Source organism: Varroa jacobsoni, unplaced genomic scaffold (assembly GCF_002532875.2).
Source record: "Varroa jacobsoni isolate VJ856 unplaced genomic scaffold, vjacob_1.0 contig00072, whole genome shotgun sequence".
Lineage (NCBI taxonomy): Eukaryota > Metazoa > Arthropoda > Arachnida > Mesostigmata > Varroidae > Varroa > Varroa jacobsoni.
In genome coordinates, this window is record NW_019214406.1 from 209,163 (window position 1) to 217,510 (window position 8,348).

An 8,348-nucleotide genomic window follows, 5' to 3' on the forward strand; every position below is an offset into this window, starting at 1 on the left:
ATATAACCATATCGCATTTTTTTTCATTTAGCTCTGTTTGTACTATCTCCATCGAAGGCGCGTATTCAATATGCGAAACTTCCTCACCAACTCCAGCTTTGCAATTTATTTTACAGTACGAAAACACACAGCGAAATACAGTATTTCGCTCGCTAATTTTGGGATGACATGAAAAGCAACTGATTGGACTTTTGCAAACATTCTACGCGCATCTGCTTCAAGTCCTAAAAAAGTGTTTGTCTAAATATAATTTCATGGATCACTGGAGAAAACTAATTATATATTGTACTCAACAACGTCTCACGTCGTTGTTGCACACCTTTACACGTCGGTATTATGAAATTTGAATTAGACGGAAAAGTTTCCTAACTAGTTTCTATATACTGCAACTGGTAGGACCCCTAATCTTTGCTCATAGTAACACCAGACCGGGTATCTCTGAACAACTCTTCACAAAGACGCGTTATGAATCTTACTGTCAGACTTTGATTTAGTATCTATTTTGTTTGATGCCGCTTCTTAAACGTGGGCAATATCTTCAGACTACTTGAAATCGTCTTGATCGTATTTTTTGAGAGTGAATATCTATTTATCACGCTAATAGACCGGCTTTTAGATGGCTTCAATTTGGTCTCTGTAAAACAACATTCTTATATATGTCTGTATCTCATATCATTGATAGTTTTCGAATGGACAGTAGATTTTCCAATTTAACCTTTATATTTTTGTTGAACCCCAACTTTAATGTTGCCCTACTTATCTAATCTATATACAAAAACTTTGAGTTTTTAAAAGCTTGGCTCATCTGTGAAAAAGTGTGTTTCTGTTGGATAAATTGGTTTACATGTGCGTGTTATCTTTCAAGGTGTTTATTCATCTGGATCCGTCAAGACTACTTTCCTTATAACTTAATGTTCCGATTGCACTAGGCATTAGATCCAATAAAACACTTGATGCGCTCCTGCTTTATGATCGATACCTCCCGATTGAGACGATTGATCTTAGAAGTATATTCATAAAATCTACGCAGATTTGAGGTTAACATTTTAATCATTCTTATGAGGTGCTTTAAAAAATATATTGGTCTGTGAGCCGATAGGCAAACAATGTCTTTAAATACTACCTGATAATGCAGTGATAACGCGTTTGCTTACTAGATTTAGAAACACGATAGGTGATCTAGGTTTCCAGCATACACAGGAGCAGTAAATCCGCAATGTGTCACAATATACTTTAAAACGAAAATATATTTAGAACGCTGTTTTCGTAGGATAAAAGGCAAGAGAATAATAAGAAAGTGGAAACTAAGCAGACCCAAGAGGACGTTATAGATATAAATTACAAAAATATGAACGAGGAAAACTCTAGAAGAAGCAGTACAACGAAGTCAGTAAAGATGGGGGAGCCACGGAAATGCTGGGATAGCTAGAGAAGCTATTGAACCTGAGTTCTTAAATTTCTGGTTAGAAAATTGGATCTTAAGGACAAAATAATGGCAATATCAACTACAACTAAAACGTTCTCGAACAACGCTAGTTTTATATGTTAAGACTACTAGGTTTCTCCGAGAGACCTTTAAATAAACAACCTTCTTATTTACCCGAATTTTGTGAAGTAGTAACCCCTGTTTGCTTTAAATGAATAGCGATATTGAAAGTCAGGTTTCTTTCGTCGAGTTACAGATAAATAACGAATGAACATGGCAGGTGGGCTTATAAAAAATCTCAATTCTATGATTAAAGCGGAATCATATAATTCTATTTTCTATTATTATTCCAAGGAGCTCTCTGGGTGAGCTACTAGATATTGTGTGAAAAGTTCTTGCTATACGATTATAACAATGGGTAACACTTCAAAAGGGGAACCACTATGCATCATCATTACCAATAAAAATGACTGAACAAGTTAGGTCGCCTTGAGGGTTATGACACAATAGTCAACTGGAATCAGAGTAATCCTTGTTATCCAAATAAGCATAACTGAATCCAATGTCGGGGTAGGCAATAAGAGAAATACTGAGCATTCTGACCAGTTGTATCATTGATGTAAAGTCTCAGAAAAGACGCTTGAAAGAGGTAAAGGATTAAAACAAGAAGAACTGAACTGTGGAACAAGGGAAATAACAATACATTTTTTTAAAAAATTCAGAGTGTTTAAGCAGGAAACACGAACTTACTTTAAGATACACCACAGGAAAAATGAAACAGGAAATCTCAGAGCAGTCTACACTTCTCCATGTTTATCGAACCAAATAAGAGAAAATTTATAATAATAAGGATCCCATTGAACGTAAAGCTAAGCTTAGGCACTTCCGATCCCCACGAACTGGTTTTTTTTTACAAAGCCGTTGGGGGCTCCAGCAAAAGGTGCTAAAGTCGCACTTCTACGATTATTAATGATTATTATCCGTAGGATACCAAATTAAATCACAAAACAGGATGTAACGGCGGCGGTAAACGAATAATATGGAACCAATAGAAGGTTTCCGGTAAGGGACGGTACAGACACAGCATTGCGCTATTTATTGTTAACGATTGGTACGCATCCGAAACGGTGCTAAATGCAGCATTCCGGTTAAAATATGATTCTTATGCCTAATTTCGGAATTCCTTACTATTCTTTGCTGTTTTTAATGCCAAACATTAAAACATAGTGCGAATGACCGAAAGAACGAACAGATTAACAGAAAAAATGAGAACTATGCGGATCCCTGGGCCTTGTTGTGACGGAACGCGAAAACCTAAGGAAACACTATGCTTATGTATAAAAGCACAGCGTCAGCTTCACCGCGTGCCTAACACACCGGCAAGAACTTAGAGATCTTAGAACAAAAAGACACAGCGGCAGAGGGTCCAAAATTTCTCAAAGTCAAGCAGTCATCGTCAATCAGCTATGCGTGAATGAAGATAGGCAGATAGACAAAAACGAGTTGCAAACATGATTTATCGTAATCATAAGCAGAAAGCAATATTCCTTCTCTTTACCCGTAACAAAACGGAAAACCGGCGATCAAATTTATTGATGCTTAGCAATATAAATGATCAAATGAAGTAAATGATTAAGTATCTGGGTGGTATACGGCATTACAGAGAAGATAGTGACTATAAAAAGAAATAAGCGTGCGCGTTTATAGCGAACTGTACAAAAAATAGCCAGAAAAAACAGCGCAATATAATTTAAAAAATAATGAACCAGTTAAATACGGCGCTATATTGATGCATTGATACACTGGCACACGCAATTCACTTCTGCCAACCTGTAATGCTATCAAATTAAGGTCCGGATTGGTTCAGAATGAACTATAAAAGACGAATTAAGATTACTTGGCTATGTTCTTGCACTAAAATAATTTACCTATGTGGTAATTAGTATGTAAAAGTGCCACTCAAACTTCCTTTAAATAAACGACCTCTTGATTCAAAATCGGCCATTGGTACACTTTGTTCGGTGTATTGGCAGTCAAGCTTTTCAAACAATATTTAACGGTAGTACCGTACCTAAACCCGTAACATTCATTTGAATGACACTAATAAGCAGGATATATAACAACTAAATGGCGTAGCAGAGTAGCAGGTGCACCTCAAGACCGTCTGGGATTACCGACACTTAATTGTTGGAAAAAGCTTCTTTTCAAACTAGCCTGAAATGTTTTTCTTAAAACCTCCGGAAGTATCTAATATGTACCGTGCTTCCAGACAAGATTTGAGAAGTAAAAACTTAAATTACGTTCGTCATAATGAGGTCACAAGTGCTAGGTTATGTGCTAAGATAAACGTATAGTAGAAGGTAGATGTTCATCGCTAGCACACCTTTTACGTTTTTCGATAAATTTTCTTCCATTAAAATATAATGTCTCCATTTCTGTAAAAACAGTTGTTCTACACTGGCTTGCTTTGCGGCAACGTCCCATAATTTTTTGACTATGTAAGCCATACGACTGATAAGTATAGAAAAGCATTTCAACTACAACAATCCCTCCTGGCCCGGGCTACAACGTTAAAAACGTATGTTTATCTTTCAGTAATATAACTTTTCCCGACTTTCAATTGTCAGTTTTAATGCTGGCCTCCGAACCACTATTTACCATTGCTTCGGGCATCAATGACCCGTGATACTGCAGTGACCTCTAGGGCCATAATATCGTAACCCAATCAAAAACTTTACAGAAGTCGCGTTAATTGCGATAAGGTACCAATCATAGCACGTCTAGACCAGCTGTGTGTCACCAATGAATGAATCATAAAAACAAAAAAGTTTACTGTCATTCAATAATACAAAACCTCATTTACTTGGCAGAGTCAACTTTTCGTTCTCGGATAGAGTAAGCTTCCAGTTAGTACTGTTCCTTTATTTTATATAGCAGACGCTATGCACATGATTATGTATTTCAACTACGTATTACGTCGAACACATTTTCTATGCGAGAGTACTTACCTTTTAAATGTTTTTCATATATATGCAATGTTTAATTCTATTTGGTATCAGGTCGAGTCCTTGGACTTAAAGTAGATAACCGGGTGCTAGTTGATGGTGTGGAGATAGGAACAAAACACTGAGGATTAATTTTTCTAGACAGAGTGCTAGGACGTGTAAAACTTTACTTGTTTTAGTTTGTTATTTGAAAAGATGGCGTTATAGCTCCCATTACCAGCGGAAATAAGGGTTTTATTTTTAATCAACCGGAGCTTTTTTGAAACTGCTCAGCCCTGAGGTACAGCGGCAGTACACAGTACATCAAATTGTTTAGGTAGATGCTGCCGAAACCAAAGGAAGATTGAAGATGTGACAGAACAGCTTTATTATTTGTAAAAAAGTACTAAAAACAAATAACACAACATTACACATATTACAGACGATTATTTGTAATACTATTGTTGACCTCAATGTGCAAATATGTTATTAATGGGCTTAATTCGAACAATTTCAACTGTACCTATGACTGTTGTGTTACGTGATGTACTACATTTATTTTGACTAACTGATACTATGTATGTAGGCAGTCTCATGGTTGTACTCCGCTTCTACACCTTAAGACAATAGACTCCAAAGAAGCTCAGTAGCTCTTACTAACATTACGTTCTCAAGCAGGTTCTCCAATTCGGTTGAAAATAAAAGTTTTCTGTAAGGAGTGTGAGGTACAAACATAGATTTGGTTAATGTGCTTTACACGTGTGTCGTCGATCGTCGAGCAAGGCTGGTTCAGTTCCCATTACGGACCCTGTTTCGCTCTACTGTTGTCACGGGAGGTTGACATGTTGTTTGTTTGATGCACATTCGTTCTGTAGGTTCGGTGTTCATACCTCCTCCTCCTTGTTTTCTCCCACTTTTATTTATAACACTATAGACATCTTCTTACTTTTACCCCTTTCATTGAAAAAGTGATTTAAGAAATTATCTCCGTGTTACATGTACAAGCGTGGTGAGCTAACCTATATGAAAAGGCATAGTCGATGACGTGGATTGCGACAATTACTCATGATTAAACTGAGCTGAATGAACTATTAGATTATAAAATAAAACAGTCGGTTATCTTGCTGCTATGTATAAGCTATTTCAGTGTTTATTAGTCAACTCAATGAGCAATGAATATTAAGGGTCTCCGAGGATCTATATTGGATTCATTATTAAAGTACAATATTTTTTCGATATAAGCGCGGCCAAACATAAACGTAGATTAAGTTTCATGTGAACGGGTTCTTATAGAAAATACATTTTTCTGTTTCGAAATATAGAATCTTAAAAGACAAAAACACTAAGACTTGATACAATTCTAGTTTTTTCGGCAGCATGTAGCAATTTTATTTGTCAATCAGAGAGACTCCGAAGTCCTCCTAAAACTGCGGTAATGGGATGGATATCCATTGAGTAGATTTTAAATTAAGTTCTTGTTTTAAAGATAGCATGGCATAGAAATCGTCATGTCGTCTGTAATATATCAACGCAAAGCGCAGTCTATAGCTCCTTGTAGAACAATATTGTCCTTTATGGTGAGAATTAACGTCTATATTTTTATTTGTATACGTTCTGTACGGCATTCTGTCAGCACACAAATTCATTTTAAAATTCTGACTAAATGTAAGATACATTAACGGACTCAGACACGGCACGTGTGCAACACTGAAAGCACAGAACGTACGCTCGGAAGGAGTAATTAGTTTTTGACTACGAGTGGTCACTAGATAAATAGGTTCAATACCAAGCTAGTACACGGGAACCGAACTAGAGGCCAATACTTTACTCAACAATGTCTTATGATGTGCTCGATAGAAGGCGCGAGGGAAGTCAAACACAAGCATTGTATATGACGAATAACGTGTAATGCAAGTTAAAACCTAGTCATGAAAAATCTTAATGCACCAGTTTGCACAAAAAGTTCGATAACGGCTAAAACCTATCTTGTTAACGACTACCTTTTGGATAGAAAGGCAAACAGTTGAAAGACACTGAACAACTGTTTTATAACTTTCAGGTTAACTACATTAGCCCTAGTATACAGAAATGATAATTGATTTCCTAAATGTTTGCGAAGGAGTTATCCTTGAAAGATCGAGTAAAGTTCAACAATAAGCGCTTAGTTAACATCGGTCAGTTTCAAGAAGATTACCGGCGGAACTTAGGCTGTATTATATACCTATTTATCTGACGTAATTTTTGATGAGCAGCATCCTGCCAGAGACTGGTGTCGTTTAGAGTTCATATGGGCCGGTGCTTGAAACAGTCGTGGCCATTATTTGAGTGGATGTGAACTTTATCGAAACAGCCACGCGAGACATCCACTTTTTTAGCATTATCAGCATGTATATGGTCTGCAGAGTTTTATTTATCTACGTAAAGTAACCCTTAGCATCATGTCTCTAATGATGACTTTCCAATGCAATGTATTCTTGCGAATGTCTGTGCTAGGCTTCGGCAACATGTCAGTATACTTCGGCTATTGACCAATTGAGCTTCAAAATATAATGATGTAATCGCGAAAATAACATGGTGTATATATAAAATGAAATTAATATACTAAATAGGAGACAGCAAATATTTGAAAGTTCCTTAGTCGTATTAGTCCATGGAAGGAGCCTATGCGGATCTATCGTAACTTTTTGTTACTTAGTTCCTCCATGGTTGTAACCATAGGCCTCTTCATCACCAGGTTGAAAGATGTAGCTAGATAATCTGGTTTAATGAAGCCGTAACAAAACGTCAAATATCCAGTTTCATTGCCAGTTATATAGATCGCATATATTGCCATTCTGTAAATATGTGGATAGGTTTATCACTTAAAAGCTATGTAGGACATAAAATTTGGCAAATATATGTTCTTTGTTGTCTTAGTAACCGAAAAAAAATAGGTGAGTTCTAGTTAATCAAAATCATCTCCAATAAAGTCATAATTAGTTGATCTATAGTAGAAAGTCTAGGTAAATGCTGGGTTTACCCATCCAAACATGAGGATCAGCGTATGTACCTATGTGGAAAACACGAATATAGACGGGGCAGGGAGATTCGTGGCACAAACGGTATCGAAGGTTTCTCTCAAAAATTATCTGCGTATATTATACAACAATTAAGATTCAATATTGTTAATACTGACCTCGTTTATTTAACGATAATACGATTTGCATTGCAACACGCACCTAAAGATAATTCAGCAGAAAACGCCTAGATTTTTTGGCGTACTTCTGCATTAAGTAAAAGAGATAACGCCACATATTATCAAGGAAAGTTTTGTAGACTTGGTACAGCACTTAACAGCAAAATTCTTGTGTCCTCATCTTTATTTACAGCAATGGTTCCTTACGATTTACAGAAAAACTTTAGACACTCAATGGGAGGTACATTTTACGGTTTTTTTCACATACTTTAATGTAACTTTTTCTTTACTAAGGGGTTTCATATTAAGATTTATAAAGTAACCATGTGCACCTCAAGTATTTATGTTCTTATTAAGGTTAGTTAAAGATATCTTGCGCCTTTTCATGCAAAGCGAAACAGTATTTTATCGCAGGGACCATTTGCGTTTGTGTGGCTTGTGTCACTGAATTGGCAAGTGAGATCGTCTGATGGGAATCTGCACGACAAGCAGAAAGCGACAAAAGGTCCTATTTCGTTTTGCTTCAAGCTTCATATATCAAGAATATTCTTTGACTTTGAGTAATGTCAATGACCGAACATAACCCTCATTATTGTCGACATTGCGCTCATAGAATGAGTTACAGTCATCACATTGAGGCTTTATGAAAATTAAAGTCTCGTTAAACAAATCTAGAGTAGCCATCTCACTGCACTGAATGTAAACTCTTTTTCTTCGAAATCGAGCCGTAATTCTTCGTTACCCGTCACAACCATGGTAAACA